General features: G+C 36.1%; 1 long non-coding RNA gene across 1 annotated transcript; it reads right to left on the bottom strand.

Moving 5' to 3' along the window:
* Positions 1 to 9,909: 9,909 nt before the first annotated feature.
* Positions 9,910 to 11,321, bottom strand: LOC107791976 (uncharacterized). Its single transcript, XR_012699856.1, has 3 exons — positions 11,188 to 11,321; positions 10,930 to 11,065; positions 9,910 to 10,132 (listed from the first exon to the last, which is right to left on the bottom strand). It is a non-coding gene; the product is annotated as an uncharacterized LOC107791976 (long non-coding RNA).
* Positions 11,322 to 14,895: the final 3,574 nt, after the last annotated feature.

Below are 14,895 nucleotides of genomic sequence, written 5' to 3'. Positions count from 1 at the left end.
CTACGAACTAATGGTCCCGGGCTAAGTGGTCCCTTTTTATTTTTTTAATTTTTTTTTATAAGTTAGAAAAAAAATGGTAATAAAAATATCTAAGGCAATGCATTATAATTTTTATTATAGCATTACCAAAATATAGAAATATCTTTCTTAGTCTTCCTCCCCCCTATGGAATGAGCACAACAAGGTGCTAATACCACCATTGAGAAGAAAAAGAAACTAATCAAGATGCGCTAAAATACAAGTTACATATTAATTTACATGGTATCTCTTACAAATTTCATAAATCCTTCAAGGTCTGGAGGATCCGTTGGTGGTGGCGGAAAAGAAGCTTGGTCATCACCGCTTCCGGGCGAAGTCGAATCCTCCGCAAGTTCAGCTAGCATTTCTTCGTAAGCTTCGTCTACCTCTGGTTGTGATTCAATAAGTCTAAAATTTCTTCTTTCCGAACGGATCCGATCTCTGAAAAGTACTGATTATTTCACGTCTCTTTCATAGACGCTCTATAGTCACCAATTATGCAAGTTGAAGTCTTGCTTAACTGAAAGCGCTCTCCGATGCCACTGTTGAAGTTTGAATAGTTAAAATATCTCGGGTCATCCTTGAAAGAATCGGAAAGTGTTTTTCTTTGTCCTTCCACCATTTCAAAATATTAAATGAGCCGTCGAGATTCTGATTGAGAATCAGAAGAAGGAGGAGTGGGAACATTTGGTCTAGCCTGATCTAATGCAACTTGATAAGCATTATAAATAGTTTGAACATTTATTTTAATTGAGGTTATTGCTTCCGAAAGTTTAGACAACTCCTCTTCTTCAAGTGCTAAACCATTATAAACAGTTTCATACCAAAATTGAGGACCTCCTAATTTCATAGTAGGATTTAGCAAGGCAGCAACACCATAAATAGGGGAAATAGGGAAAAAATATTTTTTAAACTTTTTTCTCATAGAAGCTTGTTCATAAATTTCTCCACCCTCTGAAAAATGAGCAAACAAATTTGCAAGTTCTGCAATATAAACTAAACAGTTAGAAATAGTAGGATAATATTGCCCAGAAAATTCATTTGTAGCAATACGAAATTTTTCTAAAAAATCTACAAGTATTTTAAAATTAGCCCAATCAGTATTTGTAAGTTGCTCATCATCATCACTTACATGAGCATTAAACGTTGAGTCTATGGGGTTTCTATATTCATATGCAATAACTAAACTTTCATACATATAATTTCATCTAGTTGGACAAGCTTTAGGAACCTTTCTTTCTCTTAGGCCAAATTCATCATATCTTTTAAAATATTCTCTAAGTCTACTTCTACGGTTTGAATAAAAAAGCCAGTTAAGAGCCATTTTAACCTTTTCAATTTCAATATTTAAAATTTTTATACCATCACCCACATTTAAATAATAAATATGACAAATACATCTAACATGAAAATTTTTACTAAATGCAGTACTTAGTGTAGTGGTAAGCAAGACTACAATATTTGTGTTACTAGTAGCATTATCCATTGAAACTGACATGATTTTATCAATAATGCAAAAATATCTACAAATATCCGTAGTTGTGCCAGCAATAAATTACCCTGTGTGACGTGAATTAATTATTCTATAAGCAATAATGCGCTTTTTCAATATCCACTCATCATCAATCCAATGACTGGTAACAGTAAGGTAATCACAGTCACTGCCACTTCTACCAATATCAGTTGTAATAGCAACACGATAATTTATATGAGTAAATAAATAGCATATATATTGTTCATATTCATTTTTATATTTATAAATATCGCTCTTTACGGTTGTGCGAGGAAAACTTTTATAAGTAGAAATCCAATTTTTCTAATATAATGCACAAAGTAAGAGTTAGAAGGAAAACTATAGGGTAAGCACATAACAGTAACCATTTTTGCCAATTCTTCCTGATTTTTTTTGGATCATAATATAAAATAGCATCGATAACAATATTAATTCCCGGTTGAAATAGATTAGACCCGGTACTAGGATCAACCTGACTACGCGTAAGTACACATGTCCCCTCGGCCAAGGCTTTCATACGAAAATATTTGGCTTTATCTTGAGGGTGTATCAATATGTGTCTTTTCAAAGCCTCCCCTCCCCCCCTCTCCGACAGCCAAAATATTTAAAAACTAATTCCTTGCCACAAGTTTTATACTTAGCTTTATTTTGTGGAATTAGTTGAGTAAAAGAAGGCCAAACACCAGATGTTTCTGACCGTTTGGGACGTTGTCTAGAAAAAGTAGGGGTAGTAATAGGAGGGTCAGACGGGGCATCGTTTGGATTATCATTAGTTGGGTTAACTTTAGGAGAAAGACTAGTGGGTGTATCGTCATCCGCTATTTCCTCATCATTATCTTCATCAATAGTTGGATTAGAATAAAGAGCATTCATTAATTTATGGTTTAACTTTTCACCAACCCCAACATTATGGCAAAATTGACTCTCAGTAAATTATAATAAACTATGCACCGGTGAGGAGGTGTGAGCGACTGGCTGTAGTGGGCACGCGGAGAGGTAGAGGAAGACCTAAGAAGTATTGGGGAGAGGTGATCAGACAGGACATGGCGCGACTTAGGATTACTGAGGACATGGCCCTTGATAGGGAATTATGGAGGTCGAGCATTAAGGTTGTAGGTTAGGGGAGAGTGTGAATATTTCTACAGCACAATAGAGGGAGACTATCCAGTTAGGAGTTAGACTAGGAATGTCATTGGTCGTCTATTGATGCAGGGTTTTCCCTCTAGTTGTACTTATACCAGCCACCTATTTCGTATTTCGTATTTTGTATCCTGTATTTCATATTTCATATCTCTTATATATTGTTGTTGTTATTGTTGTTATTTTTATTACGCATTTTTATGGTACTAATATATCGTCTCCTATTGTTTTTTTGAGCCGAGGGTCTCCTGGAAACAGCCTCTCTACCCTTCGGGGTAGGGGTAAGGTCTGCGTACATATTACCCTCCCCAGACCCCACTTGTGGGATTATACTGGGTCGTTGTTGTTGTTGTTGTTGTATTATTACTATCAAAAATTGCAGGTGTAAGATGGATATGGGAGTTGGGTCGGGGAGCCGGGGGCAGTAGAGGAGGAACAGATTGGTCAATAGATTCGCCTCTCCACGGTCCCGGTCTCGCGGGCCTCGCGCACAGGACCGGTCCACTACCCAGCCCACCTCCCCACGGTCCCAGTCTTATACGAATAGGACCGTTTAGGCCCACAACCCATATGGGTCGTGGTCCTGGGCCGTGGTCCTGGACCGGTCCCGGTCCTGGACCGACCCACTTGCCAGCCCTAGTTCCACCTATAATGAACCTTACGCGGGACGCATCAGAATTAATTAGGGAAACAATGCAAGTACTAGACACCGAGTGGAAATTCTAAAAAACGATTCAATTATAAATGACATTCTAGTATTCTGAATAATGGTGGTCTGAGATAAATGTTAATTAAAGAAACATGATCCGTAAAGATTCAATAGTTAATTTCAAACTTGTTTGGAATTAAGAAACAATATTTATTTTATTATATATAAAGTATACTTTGTTTAATGATTCTTTAAACTATATGACGCTACATAAATGGTATATAGATGTCATGTGGGCATTTAATTTTACATTATTATTGTTTGGGAAATCGCTATAGTGATTTGTAAATGCTCCTATCTTTCTAATATGATAGTCATCTTGGATGTTATATGTCAAAAATGAAATTTTAATTGATTGAGTACGTATACTGTTGATTTTCCCCAAATTAATACTGAAAATTCACAAAGTCCATTCAGTCAAAGTTAGAATTTAATTTTCGTCAACTATATGATTATAAAATTTTACTTTATGATTATAATATTTTTCTATGTAATTTTTTTGTGGGTGAGGGAGGTGGGGGGGGGGGGGGGCATCCACTTCGTGTTTTGTGGAGGCAATTTTCTCAATTATGTCCACTCCCTTGTGTCTCTCTACGGCTGCTCTATCTTCGCTTAAATGAAAAAAGAATAGAAGAAAAATAACCATATTTTCGTATATCTTCACTATTTTCACTTGCATTTTTTATTTTTCTTAGGTTTTTCGTTAAACTATTTTTTTGGGGAGAGGAAAGGGGAGCTGGTTACAAGGTGGACAATGGAATCCTTACCAACAAGATGAAAAATGAGTTCACGATCGTCCTAAAGCTCAAGGAGGTCTTGGACTTAGACCCGCTTCCCAAAACAAAATACTGCTTCTTTAGCCAGCCTTTCCTGGAGACTCTTCAACAACCCCAGCTCTATATGGGCCACGACCCTCATTACTAAGTACAGTCATAAGAGAAACCCCAACTCCAGTTCTTTCATGTGGAATAACATCTTAAGAGGTTGACAAATCTGTAATCAAGGCCTACATTGGATTATCGGTCCGGGTAACATTAACTGTTGGTCCTATGCATGAATTTCCAGAGCTCCCATCTCTAAATAGCATCATCCAAGGACTAATGAACTATAATGACCAAACCCTTAAAGTCAAAGACCTCTGGACGACAAACAATTGGAATCTCACAAAACTGTCGTTTACGTTACCTACAGAAATAAGAAACAAAATCTTCTCTATGAATCTTGACTCCTTCCATAATACTAGAGATATCCCCACTTGGGCTTATACCTCAAACAGTGTCTTTTCAACTAGCTCTACATACAAACTTATCTCGTCGCTATATTCCAATAGTTTTAAGTTCCAATGGATATGGAAACTTAACACACTCCGTAAAATCAAATACTTCATTTGGCAATGTTCCTATAATCGTATCCCTACCCAAAGTTGCTTACATAAAATTGGACTCAATATTGACACCCACTGTTCTATATGCAAAGGAGCGAAGGAGACAATAACTCATGTCTTCTTTGAATGCCCCATAGCTATCAAATTTGGAGCGATGCGCAAGTCAATTTTCTTCCCTTTCACAACAACTCTGATCACTGACTCACTATTCTAAGGATTCAAACATAGCATTGGATCAGTGGGATACCTCTTGGGATATTTTCTTTCCATTTGCTATCTGGAACTTGTGGCTTAATAGAAATAATAACTCTTTTAACAATAAATGCAACCAACTACCACTTGATGTGGTAACTGGCCGCTGCAAAGAATTTAAGTATTGTACCAACTTCCCAAACTTCATACCTCCCACTACCACCATCTCTATCAAATGGCTCCCCCCAACAAATTCCTCTATAAAACTTAACATCGATGGGGCTTTTAAAGGAAAATATAAAAAAGGTGGCATTGGTGGAATTTTCAGAAATAGCCATGGGTGTTGGATTTTGGGATACTACAAATCAGCCATAGCCTACACCCAGCCTACATGGAACTCTTAGCTCTCAAAACTGACCTACACCTTGCCTTTGACAAAAAATTTGTAAATGTGGAAATTGAAACTGATGCAACGGACATATTCTGTTTACTCGAATATGATACTTGTTCAATTTATTCTAACTTGGTGTCTGAGTGCAGGTCATTACTGAAGAAACTGCAGAATCTGCTGATCTGGCATAACTTCAGGGAGGGAAATAAAGTTGCTTATCTTTTGGCCACCCAGGGATCCAAGCAGTCAGGCAGTAGTCAATTATTTGTATTGGAACAACCTCCCAACGCTCTTTTGAAAGCAATCCATGATGATAAAATTGGATGCACAAAATCTAGAACAGTATCTACTACTATGTTTTCTAGGTTAGTGGAAATTGGGAATCCTTTTGTAACTTGCATTACTAATGTAGACAATATGGTGGCAGCACCAATGCCCGAGGCCGATGGATCTCCTACTCTATGTAATAATATTAGTTAATGAAAGAAAAGTTCGTATTACAACCCAAAAAAAAATACTTAGATATTTCGTAAAAACAAATTTCGTGGAGTGGGATGTAGGAGTATTCTTCTTCTCCAAACTTGACGCAGTGGAACTGGTCAACTCAAGTGAATTTGGAAAATGGGCTGGTCCGAATCCATTATTTTTGTTGATACATCGTTATAAAAAGGCGTAATACATACGGAGACACCTAAAGTTGGCACGATCTTTCACTTAGACACTTAAACTAGACCTCTTTCCAATTAGACATGTTTCTTAGGCAATTCTCATACCAATTAGACATGTTTTTTGCTGGCTTATTAATTAACCAAGCGCGTGTTCTGCAATCTCCGTCTACGTGGCAAAAGTAACCATTATAAATCATGCCACATCATTTTATTTGTCTACATCACTGTCCACCTCAGCTATATAGTGTTATTTCCACTAAAATACAGATAACTAGCCCTAAACAAACATCTAAACATATTACCATTGTTCCTTTTACCTTCGATGAAAACGAAGAAAGGTCCTACCACTGTTAATCTTCTTCTTCTTTTGGTCAATGGTGTTGGAATCTAGTATTTCCACTGATTTCTCACCGTATTTACAACGCTTGAAGGTCCAATCTCTCCTTATTTTCTATTGCTACAGCTAGGGCTAAGTAATCTGTAAGTTATTTCTCAAGCTAGGGTTTTTTTGGGGTTTTCCTTTGTGCTGGTCCCTTGTCGTCTTATGTAAGGGAATACTATGGAGGATGACTATATTTTAACTCTCTTTCACCACGGGGGTACATTTATCGAGCAACCTGTCCCACTATACAAGGGGAATTAGATGCTTTTGTTGTTGCTATCGATAAAAACCATTATAGTGTTGTCGAGTTATCTGTTTATGCTAAAGACCTTGGGTATGCAGTTGTCGAAGGGTTTTATTGTCAAAAGGAAAAAGATGGTGATTTTATCAAAGTCTTTTCTGATTTTCAGTTATATGAATTTGTGAAAGATTTAAAACATGGTGATACTTTGGATGTTTATTTGCGTCATGGTGTGAGTCAGTCTGAAGTAGTCGAAGAAAATGTTGGTCTTTTATGTGGGGCAGAAGTAGGTGGGGGTGGTAATGACCAATTTAAAGCTAGGGCAACACCTGGGAGTAATACAAATACTGAAAAACCTATTGAGCCGCCTACGGAACCAACTCACAATGCTGCTGAACCACCTATTGAGCCTCCTATTGAACCAACTTTGAATGATACTGAACCAACTCACAATTCTTCTGAACCAACTGTAAATGCTGCTGATGGAGATGAACCACCAGACCATAATGTTAATGAAGATGGAGTGCAATCAGATGTTGAGAGTAGTGAATCAGAAGAAGATGTTCTTCCAGAAGAAGATGATTCAGATGTTGATGATGGATTGAGATCTCTAAGGGCTGAAAGGATGAGCAAGAGGCAAGGTAAGCAGAGGAAAAAACCAATTGCAACAGATGAGATACCATTAGGAGAAACAGGTATTGACAGAGGATTTGAGGATATTGGAAGAAACAAGACTTCAAGATATGTAGGTAAATTAGGTGGTGATGAACAGTTTATTGATAGTTCAGAGGCTGATAGTGAAGATAGCACAGAAGAGTTAGATCCTGAAACTATTCCTGGTGTTGATATACCAGCAAGAAAGAGGAGTACAAAAGTGAGGTATGATCCTGATTATGAAGTTGCTATATTTGAACTTGGGATGATTTTTGAGAATGCTATAGAATTTCGGAAAGCATTAGCAAATTATGCAATTGAGTACAAGGTGCAGATTAAATTGAGACCAAATGAACCACATAGGGTGAGGGCTAATTGTAAATCAAAGAGATGCAAATGGGTGTGTTATGCTTGTATTGATAGAGATTCAGGTGATTTTAAAGTAAAGAACTACTACCCAGTACACAAATGTGATACTTCAAACAAGAATAAGTTGTGCACTTCAAAGTTTGTTGCAAAGAAATTCAAAGATGAAATAACTAAGCAGCCCCACATAAGGATATGGGAAATACAGGAGTTGTGTAGGGACAAGCTAGGATTGTATGTTGGCAAGACAATTTGTTATAGGGCTAAACTGTGTGTTCTTAGAGAGTCCACGGGTGATTGGATATATGTTATGCAGCTGCAACTTCAGCCTTATTTTGTTTGTTTTGGCAGAATAGTTACTCTATGTTCTGAATAATTACTCTATAATGCACTTCAGTCTATATGTTCTACATTTTGAAACTGCATCTTATGGTTCTATGCCTTGTACAGAAGTTGTATATTACAGCACTTTCAAAATTCAGCAACTGTAAATTAAAACAACGGTTTCAACATCTGAATATAAACAGAAGTTTATAACAAAATTCAGTTGTATTTATACAACATCTGAATATTACAACAACAATTTCAAAACAGAAATTTAAAGCAACAATAGAAATCCGTCTTCTTTTTGCTCATCAGTCAACCAAAATTCATCAGTCATACAGTTTCCATAAAACGACTAACAATACAACAACAATCGTCAAAAGGATCCGTCTTCTTTTTGCTCGAACTTTCTCTTCTTCAAAAGCTTTGACTCTCTTTAATAAACCCCAAATTATATTCTTCGCTTGAGTAGGCATCTCATCGTCATACCAACAGAAATAATCACATCCACCCTTTTTCTACAAATATCACAAAACACTTTTAATCAATTTTTATCAAAAAAAATAATTCATAAAATAGAATTTACAAATTATGAACAAACAATTTACCTTTCCGATTTTGCAAGCAAAAAACCTACGACCTGGGTTTAATTGGGTCCAAGAAGTATTCAACTTTGGAGAAACACCACACTTACAGATTCGAGCAGCAACGCAAGGTGACATTGACGAGTTTATCGATTCCGAGAAGTTCGACATTAATAAACATGGCAACAACAGAAATGAGAGGAAGAAGAGAAGAGAAAAAATTAATTGATGCCAAGAAGAGAACAGAAACGAGAGAAAGAAGAGAAGAGAAGAAAAGATTTGCTGGAGAATTGCTGGAGAAATCTGAGAAGAAGAGAAGAGAACAAATAGGTTTTTTAAGAATTGGGAAAGGGATTAGGGTTTAAATAATAATTGACAATCCATGTTACCGTTATGTGTCTAATTGGGAAAGGAAAAGTCACTTTTTGGAATCCTTCACGCGCCTAAATAGGTTTGAAGTCACGCTATATGCCACCAGCAAAAAACGTGTCTAATTGGTATGAGAATTGCCTATGAAACGTGTCTAATCGGAAAGAGGTCTAGTTTAAGTGTCTAAGTGAAAGATCGTGCCAACTTTAGGTGTCTCCGTATGTATTACGCCTTATAAAAATAGTATGGGCTAGCCAGTTTTTGGACTGGTCATTCAAAAATAGTCAGCGTTTGCAAAGTCATTGAAAAATAGCCACTATTTTGCTGCAACACGGAAAGTTCCAGCATAATATACTAGAGATCGGTGCACCCGTGTATGAACTTCCAGCATATTATGCTGGAACTCCAACACGCGAAAATTTTCAGTATATTATGCTGGACCAGTATATTTATACTGGAACTCAGTATAGTTCCAGTATAAATATACTGGAACTCCAATATATTATACTGGAGAATTTTTTCGTATTTTGAACAGTATTTTTATTCAGATTTACATTTACATGAAAAGTGGCTAAATTTTGATTACTTTTGAAACTGTGGCTATTTTTGAATGACCACTTGTAAATCTGGTTATTTTTTAATTTCTTCCCGCATTGTTTAGAGTAGAAATGACACTAGGTAGCCACTCTAAAGGGCTATTATTTAGAAATTAGCCCGTGCATCCTGAATTTTAGTTTTTCAATTCAAATTTTTAGGACAAAAATATTCTGAAGTTAAAATTTATATCTTATAAATTCAGGAGAAAATCAGGACTGACTAATCTCTAAATTGCATCCCTGGCTAGACCGCTAGGGATTGGGCCATGTTGACAAAGAAAAGCTAAATTGGTTTATCTGAAGGTGGCATTTTGTTAAAAATTTTGAGAAGAGTTTGACTACTTCTTTATTATATTCTTCTCTAACACTTACATATGGTGCACTATAATGAGCTTTTCTTACGCTTAAGATAACGTCAATTGCTTTGTTAAGTACAACAAACAGTCACTTTAACATTGCATAAATATAAGAAAAACTTGTGAGGATCTTCATCTTCGTGCTAAAACAGCAAAGTGTACAAAATCTGACAAATACATATAGGAACTATAGCTAGTCAGCAGTCACTCTCCTTCCATCCACCATATTCTTCTACTGCAGCTGTCTTCTGTCAAATTATTTAACATATCATGACACCCGAGTTCCATCGCGAGGAAAATAAAAATAAAAAAGTAAAAAAAAATAAAGCATAGTGAAAAATTCATATGATCATCTATGAAAGACAATCTACGGTATGTGTTGTTTATAACCTTCTATCACAGGTTAAATTTATAACCAAAAATGGATCTATGAAAGACAATCTACAGTATATGTTGTTTATGACCTTCTAACACATGTTACATGTATAACCAAAAATGGACCACCCTTAAATCGAGTAAAGTTATACTCGTTCAAGTTGACTGTGTCTTTGTAAGGTGAGAATATAATATATACTTTATTTTGTTCTTTCCATTCACATGGATTTCTTTCGTTTGATCGATTTTATTAGCTATCTCACCTTTTTCTTTTCCTTCTAAAATTAAAGTTTTCAAGAACATATACCAAGATTTAGAAAGACTACAAGATTTGTAAAGTTTGGTTGGATACAGCACCAGTAATAGAGCCAAAAATTTTACTAAGAGGTATCAAAATATAAAGAAGTAAACATATGAGGAAGTCAATGGGAGTCAACATATAGTAATATATACATATAAAATAAAAATTACCGAGGTGTAATTTTTCGGACAAAGGGGTTGTCCGTTGACACCTCTTTGGATAAGGTGGCTCCGCCACTGTGTGTAGCTAGACAAAAATTTATATGTTGAATCCCTTTAACTATTTTTTGTATTTATGTCTTTCTATTTTGATACCCCTTAGAAATTCCTAGTTCCCGATGCTGCAGCTGAGGGTTCAAAAGAATACCTTAGGGGTGAAAGTGAGGCCAACTTGAATTTCCCCACAGTAAGATTGATCACTGCCCACCACACTATATTTGCGAGGATGAATTTCAGCTCTTCCATTCTCCAATCCCAATTCAATCAATTCCTTCAAATAAATACTACGAGTACACAATTGATTGAATGTAAATAATATAGTATTATATGGTTAAATTGACTTATAACAACCTGTATTGATCTTCGTATCAAGTCTGATATGATAACATAAACAAAAATTACTTACGTCGCTTCGCCAAGAGAGTCATATGAGGAAAAGGTATCATGATCCATGAGCTTAAGTATAAGCTTGTACTGCTTATCTGCAGAGGGATACTCTACCCTGAATGTAAACCGCTCCTTCCATTTTGGTTTACTGCCTTGGCCTGCATTATTAGTGAGCAAAAGTTTGAGAACATGTAAGTAAAAAAGATGTATTTAGTTCCCTTTTTACTAGAAAAAATGACACTATATAGCCGTTCTTAAAATAATATCTGAATATATATATATTATATACAAAAATTATACAAATTTTATATATTATTTTGACTACTAAATGTAAATAATTTTTGGCGCGGGCTAAAAATAATAATACCCCTTTTTATAATGTAGTTAATCGGTCCATTGGGTGATTACAAGAATGGCCTTGAAAGTGGGTGTTCTTGATTTTTTTTAATTTGCTTGACCCATGAGCAGAACTTCAAATTTAACAAGTGTTGTCCATTGGATGCAACACTTTTGACTTTTGACCTTAAAGGTTTGTAAACGGGATAAGCGGGGTCCAAAAAAATCAAGACCAATCATTTTTAATATTATTGAGTGTAATTTTCTGCGGCCTATCCAACCACGTATTGGTCATTAAACAATTATTATTTCGCACAGTCCCACAAACAAAATGTCGGTCAATTAGTCTTGTTTGAAACATGCTACTATATCTTAGTAGTCAAACCATATTCTAATTTTTAGTTGTTGGATGAAGCTCATTCCTAACTTGTGCCTGGTAAAAGTATTAGCATTAATTAATGATTTGATTAACATATTAGTGCATGTCATACAAATTAAATGGACCGACTAGACTCTCACTAATTACCAAATATTATATGTCACACCTCCTTTTTGCGCGCCCGGCCCCGAAGGGTTAAATGCGCGAGGGGAGTTTTTCCAATTTAAGTGATAATATTCGAAATGAGATTATTTATTTAATTCAGAGTCGCCACTTGGGAAAGGTTTGGCTTTTGGTGTCCCAAGTCACCGGTTTATCTTGAATCCTAAATCGAGGAAATTTTCGACTTTTCCAAATGAAGTCTGCGAACCAGAAATTCTAAGTAAGGAATTCTGTTGACCCGAGGGAAGGTGTTAGGCACCCTCGAATCCCGTGGTTCTAGCACGGTCGCTTAAATTGTTATAATGGCTAAATATCTGATTTAAATACATGTTATGACTTACGTGCTTTTATTAAGTTTAAACCGCTTTTATTATTATCATTTATTTTTATAGAATTGCAACGTCGTGGAAATGCATCTCGAACCACGTCACAATCAATGCACCCGTAGTTGTTAATACATTTTGACTCCGTTGAGACTTGGATTTGGGTCACATCAATGTGCACCCGACTTTAAGAATATAATTTACTTAAAGTCGCGCCTAAAGAATCTAACGCGTTATTCTCTTTAGGGAGGGCAGTGGAATTCACTAAACAGTCCGTCCCAAATTCTAAGTATTTATCATGATCAATTATTGAGGGCCCCGCAATTTGCATTTTTTTTTATTTTTGGCGAGGTTCGTCTCATTAAAAAAATAAAACCTACACTGACTACATTTCTTATTGTTTTCGTTTTCCAGAAATAGAAGAAGGAAAGATGTATGCTAATTGAAATATAAAAACCGGATTACTATCAATTTCTAATCACTTATAAAAATGAAAAAACGCCATGCCTTACGAAATATTTTGGTTGAACAAAGAAGCTATATGGAGGTGGATGGAATGCAATACTTAATTCGAACATTTCCTCGAATCGAGCTTAACTAGATTTATTTAAGCTAGGTTGAGAAAATTGAATGCTAGGCATTGTTACTAATGGGGATTCGAACATGTACCTGTATGTTGCCTAACGGTCTTGATAAAAGGAAAGGAAAATAACACAGAACATTATTGTGTAGGTGGAAATATTCTATCTTATACATGTCATTATTTGATGGGAAAACAGTCGAAAGTTCTATGCCAATTATCCACACCTTCTAAATATTATACTATTACATCTTATACTTAGCAAACAACCATAAACTAAGATGCAAAAAACTAAACTTGATCAAGCATTGTCTAACTAAACTTTCACTACTGAATTACACTAATTGATTTATACAACAGAGATCAGTGTATCACAAGCAATACAAAACAGATATCTGAATCTTCTTCAAGAACTCCTTTCATTTCATGCTTTTGGACTGTTACAGTTAACACCAAAGTGGGATTTGAAATGTGTACCTGGAAAAACACTGAATACTGAAAGGCAAAGAAGAAGTGAAGCAGAAAAGTCAGCGGCCAGCAGGAAACCAAATAGCAGCAGCAACAGCAAGTAACCAGATAGAAAGCAGAATCCCAGTGCAAGATGCAGTTGGAATCAATGAAAGATGACAGAGTGTGGCAAGTTCCCAGTAACGTGAATCAAAATTTAGGCAAAACAGATCTGGGGATGCACTGATGCTACACACAACTAAAACCCTCAAACATAACTTAAGAGAAATGATATGGAACAGGGAAATCCGGCCAGATGAGAATCAAGACAAAGAGGAAAAGATGCAGTTCCTCTTTCCTGTGTTATCCTCCTTCTATCTATTCCTGTCTGTGTGTATATATCTGTATGTATTTCCACTCTCTTTTTTCAAAAATTCCTCACAGTGTCTGTATTTTCTTTCCCTCCTTTTTCCAATATTTTTCTCCTCTCTGTGTGTGTGTGTGTGTGTGTATCAAAATCTTTGTATCTATCAATCTCCCTCTCCCTGTGTATTACTCTAGTATCCGATCCTCTCCCCCCTCTCCTCTATTTCTATCCCTTTTATAAGCCTTCCTTAACCTTTTTAACAGCCTGTTTGGGCTATCACAGTACCCTTCCCATGTGCCTTCCCATTTTCAGATTCCAGTTAGTTATTTAAATATTAACCCCCATCATTCCCTTGGCAGGCTTAACTTTAAAAGGCTTAATATTTCTTAAACTAAAGCAAGGTATGGGGCAGTAGAATATATCTGACAGCATATGCTGTCAAACCATTTTAAAATCAGCAAAGACCTTTATGCAGGCCACAGGTAGTGCACAAAGCACATGAGGTGCACCAATGCACATGCTGTGCAAGAGTGCACATGCTGTGCAAGAGTGCACATGCCCTCCAATTCAGCATTTAAACCAAACATCCCTTTTACATTACTGATCCAAATCAACAGCTATAAGTAAACAAAATTGGTTCTTAATTGATTCAACAAATGTTCAACAGAAGCAAATCGATTTACTATGCTCAGACAGTTGAAACTAATTGACGACTCATGTCGACTCGACTATATTAGCATTAACATACACAATCGTAGCCAAAAATCAGACATTCAGAAGTATGGGACACATGACTCGACTTATACTGATTAAAACAGAATTGTACTTCGAGGAATCAGTTAGTCAGTACAAATTTGGAATACAACCAATACACATGCCTTATCAGAATAGGAGGGGAGGGATTCAAACAAACACAGAGGTTCAAACAAAGTGGACAAACAAAAGTTGATAAAATTAAAACAAATATGAACAGTCTTTTAAAACAAATCACACGGACTAAAAACAAATAAAGGAAAGAAAGCAGACTCACCTTAAACTTGAAAAGTCAAAAGTTTGAACCCGGATTTGGACAGACCTTTCTTAAGGCTGAACGGACTTTAATCGAAGTGTTTCTCAGATGAGAAACACTTCGA

This window comes from Nicotiana tabacum, chromosome 16 (genome assembly GCF_000715075.1).
Source record: "Nicotiana tabacum cultivar K326 chromosome 16, ASM71507v2, whole genome shotgun sequence".
Taxonomy (NCBI): Eukaryota; Viridiplantae; Streptophyta; class Magnoliopsida; order Solanales; family Solanaceae; genus Nicotiana; species Nicotiana tabacum.
Note: the sequence above shows the minus strand (reverse complement) of the source record. Positions and strands in the feature narration are given on the sequence as shown.